The sequence below is a fragment of the Myotis davidii genome, unplaced genomic scaffold, assembly GCF_000327345.1.
Source record: "Myotis davidii unplaced genomic scaffold, ASM32734v1 scaffold60, whole genome shotgun sequence".
Classification (NCBI taxonomy): domain Eukaryota; kingdom Metazoa; phylum Chordata; class Mammalia; order Chiroptera; family Vespertilionidae; genus Myotis; species Myotis davidii.
The window spans coordinates 3,467,504-3,471,542 of record NW_006293007.1 but is presented as its reverse complement, the minus strand read 5'-3'; the positions used below and the strand labels follow the sequence as shown (position 1 = coordinate 3,471,542).

The following is a 4,039-nucleotide window of genomic DNA, read 5'->3' as shown; positions in this document are numbered from 1 at the left end:
AAATAAGTTTTAAAAAAAACAGGAGGTCACTGATTCCATTCCCAGTCAGGGCACATGCCTGGGTTGTGGTCTCACAATCCCCAGCTGGTAACATGCAGGAGGAAGCCATCAATGTTGATGTTTCTCTCTCAATGTTTCCTTTTCTTTTTCTTTTTAGAGGATATTTATTAAAGCTGGGACAGTGAAACAAGGAACGGCCTACGACAGAAGCAACAGGAGAGACACTATGCAAGGAAGTGAGCGTAGGCTGGGCTGCTTGGCTCACTAAGGAGTCAGAGAAAAGGGGCCTTGGTGACAGGGGCAGGGGGTTAGCCTGGGGCCAGCTGCTGCTGCCCATGCTTACTTTGTGAAGTTTCTTACATAAATGTCATACTGTTTTTGCTTCATGGATGCAGTATCTACTAGCAACAAACAAGAAACTGGAAAAAGTGAAGAGCTTCTAGAAATCAATGAAATAAAGACTAACGGTCTAGTTAGCACAGGATGCCAGCAAACGCTTACAAGGACATGAAAGGAAACATGTCTCTCAACCAGTAAAAGATGCTCATTCTCACACTTAAGAAAAATGTAAATTAAACAATAATAATTTCAAAATAAAAAAATGTAAATTAAAGTGGCAGATATGAAATGACCTTTTTTCCATAAAGAAGACCATCTCGAATTCATAGGTTATATACTATCAAAAGAAAAATAAAGACACAAGGAGCTTGGTTGACTCATTAATTAAACTCAGTACCTTTTCCTAAGCTGGCAATTCCAACAAAACCATTCCTTTATGTTATAGGGTCCATAGATCTCAAAAAAAAAAAAAAGACCTTTTTTCAAAGTCAGAAAGTTTGATAACTATTTACAAGGTATGAGGAAACAGATACTCTCATAGACTGCTGGTGGTGGTGTCAATTGAGACAGGCTCCATAGAGAATAATTTGGCAATAACTAATGCAAGTCTAAAGTGTACATTTTGATCCAGCAATCCCACTTCTTAGAGTTTATTCGACATATATCCTTGCAAATCTAGATTCCCTATCCTAGCAGAAGACTGAAAGTTTATTCTTTGAAAGAAGCAAAATGAAGAGTTTCTGTATACAGGGGAGGCTAAACCACATTAAGGTCACAAGTAGCATCTTGGAAATAGGAATGGGCCCTGGCGGGGTAGCTCGGTTAGAGCAGCGTCCAGATGCACTCCAGCGTTGCTTTTCTCCTGTTCATCGGTTTTGATCTCTAAAGCTCACATTTAGAGGCTCCTCTCAGATGTCTGGTTAACCCTTGGTTGTCTGCTTATGAGTAAGAGCATATTTGCAAGCCTCGCGGGGTGCGGGTAGGGGGGTCCTTTAGAGTTTAGGAGATGCATTCCTGTGGGGAAGGAGAGAGAGAAACTGCTGTGGGGGGCGGGGTGCTCCTGGGGCGGGGAGAGGGTCTCACCATGTTTCTATCTCTCCCTCACTCTCCCTTCCTCTCTCTCTAAAATCAATAAAAACATATTTTTAAAAAGCAGACAAAACAGAAAACGAGATTGAGCTTATGACTACTGAATGCTGGGCTCCCATCCTTCTGTCCTCACTCGGCTCCCGGGACACTGACTACCAAATGCTTACTTTCTGTGCAGAAATCTCAGGAGATTCTTTCCCGGAGAAGCTGACGGTCCCCAAGATATAAACGTAAGAGTTTCGACACATGCAGACTACCTTCCATTGAACCCCAAAGTCTGAAGGTCCTAAGAACCACGTGCTCAGATATTCAAACAGATTTTTAGCCCTAGACTTTTTTTTAATCCTCACCCAAGGATTTTTTCCCCATTGTTTTGTTTTTTGTGGTTTTTATTTTTGATAGAAAGAGTGGACGGGAGGGAGGAGGGGGAAAGAGAGAGAGAAACATTGATGTGGCAAAGACATATCCATTAGTTGCCTCCCACACATGCTCTGAGCCTGACTGGGGATCAAGCCTACAACTGAGGTACATACCCTTGACCGGGAATTGAACCTGAGACCCTTCTAACCACTGGGCAAAACCAGCTATGTCTAGCCCCGACTCTTAATCATAAGCAGACAACCAAGGGTTAACCAGACATCTGAGAGAAGCCTCTAAATGTGAGCTTTAGAGATCAAAACCGATGAACAGGAGAAAAGCAACGTTGGAGAAAAAGACTATGCAAGGAGATGAACATTTTAAAACCAATGCTGACATTCTCAGATGAGTAGATACTGCATCCATGAAGCAAAAACAGTATGACATTTATGCAAGAAACTTCACAAAGTAAGCATGGGCAGCAGCAGCTGGCCCCAGGCTAACCCCCTGCCCCTGTCACCAGAATGAAAGGACTAGAAAGGTGGGAAAAGGACATTGAGAAAATCTCCCAGAAGGAGCCACGAGACAGGACGAGTCACAGGAGAATAACAAAGGGGACCACCCCAGCAGGTCCGACCTCCAAGCACAAAGGAGACGATCATCCACAGATATTCCAGAGAAACGTCCAGAAATGAAGGACGTGAGATCACAGAGTAAATGAACCCACCAAGTGCCAGCAAAATGGATAAAAATAAACCCACGCTAGACGCAACATTGTGAAATGCTAGAACACTGGGGAACCAGACAAGATCCCTCCAGCCTGCAGAGAGGAAAGGTCATGTGAAGGATCAGAAACCAGGATGGCTTCAGACGTGGCGGCAGCCACACCAAAGCCAGAAGGCAGGCTGGAATACAAGCTCTTTGACTTTTGTCTCTATGACCTTGGTCTTTGTTGTTCACAAATGAATCCAGGTACTTAGAGGCAGTGCCAGACATGTACAAGGTTCTCAATAAAAATTTATTGAATGGCCCAGCTGGTGTGGCTCAGTGGTTGAGCATTGACCTGTGAACCAGGAGGTCACAGTTAGATTCCGGGCCAGGGCACATGCCCAGGTTGTGGGCTCGATCCCCAGTGGGGGGGAAGCAGCCAGTCAATGATTCTCTCTCTCATCGTTGATGTTTCTCTCTCTCTCTCTCTCCTCCTTCCTCTCTGAATTTAATAAAAATATTTTTTTAAAAATTGTTGAATGAAAGAGAACAATCCTTTCAAAATGCTGAGGAAAACTTTCTTGCCACCTGTAACTAATCCCCGGGGAAATATCAGTCAAGTCCGGGGTAGAGGCAAGACATGGTTGGACATAGAAGGACTCAAGCACTCTACCCTCTGGGTACCATTTCTCAGGAAGCTATGACAGGATATGTTCCATCAAAACGAGAGACTACCAAAGAGAGGCCAGCAGCACAGGAAGCGGGAGCTTTAACGCTGGGGGGGCTCAAGGGGTCCTTGGGAAGATGGTGAAGAGACCCCAGGTACCCGTTCTGCATGAGAGGTAAAGCCGCCACATCCACTGCCATGCAGCACGATTGAGCCTGAGAACAGACGGCCCAGGTGTCCTGGCCCCGCTTCTTACTGGCCTTAGTTTGCCTGGACTGTGTGCTAGTCTAGTGAGTTTGCTGACCCCCTTCCATCCCCTGCCACCTGAATTCACAGAGTTATCTCACTCCAGAAGATGCTCTGCTCTGACCTACTCCTGAGAGCAGGGGGTGGGGCAGGTTGACCCCATTCCTGAGAGAGAGCCGAACGGGACCGCCCTGCGCTGCAGCCAAGTGCTCCGCCCGCGGTGACCCATTTCCACATCCCGTCACAGCCACGCCGCCTCAGGTCCACGGGACCGCCCCAGGCTTGTGACCCGCCGGGAGGGCTCACAGGACTCAGCCTACAGCCGGGCGCAAGGCTCGGCTTGGTTACCACCAAAGGATGCACAGAAAGCCAGCCGAGGGAAAGGGTGATGGGCAACGCCTAGAGGAGCAGGCAGGAGCCAGGCGTGGAGTCACACGGGACACACACAGTTCCTCCAGCATCGAATCTGTGACAGCGCATGTGGCCTGTGTCAACCAGGGAGCTACTCAGGCACTCAGCCCCCAGGGTTTTGATTGGAGGCTGGTCACATGGGCCCCTCTGCCTGGCACACACCGAGCTGCCAGACTCCCAGAAAGGAAGCAGGCGTTCAGCATAACCCACACTGTCTGCACA

General features: G+C 47.3%; 2 long non-coding RNA genes across 2 annotated transcripts in view; one reads left to right on the top strand and one right to left on the bottom strand.

Annotated features, from left to right (window-relative positions):
* LOC107183557 overlaps positions 1-384 on the top strand; it is a 9,892-nt gene extending 9,508 nt beyond the window's left edge. Inside the window, exon 2 of the long non-coding RNA XR_001514346.1 lies at positions 158-384. This is a non-coding gene — a long non-coding RNA (uncharacterized LOC107183557). The remainder of the gene's footprint in view (positions 1-157) is intronic.
* LOC107183556 overlaps positions 1-2,301 on the bottom strand; it is a 2,608-nt gene extending 307 nt beyond the window's left edge. Inside the window, exons 1-2 of the long non-coding RNA XR_001514345.1 lie at positions 2,030-2,301; positions 55-58 (exon numbers count right to left, since the gene is read on the bottom strand). This is a non-coding gene — a long non-coding RNA (uncharacterized LOC107183556). The remainder of the gene's footprint in view (positions 1-54; positions 59-2,029) is intronic.
* Between the last annotated feature and the right edge of the window lie 1,738 nt (positions 2,302-4,039).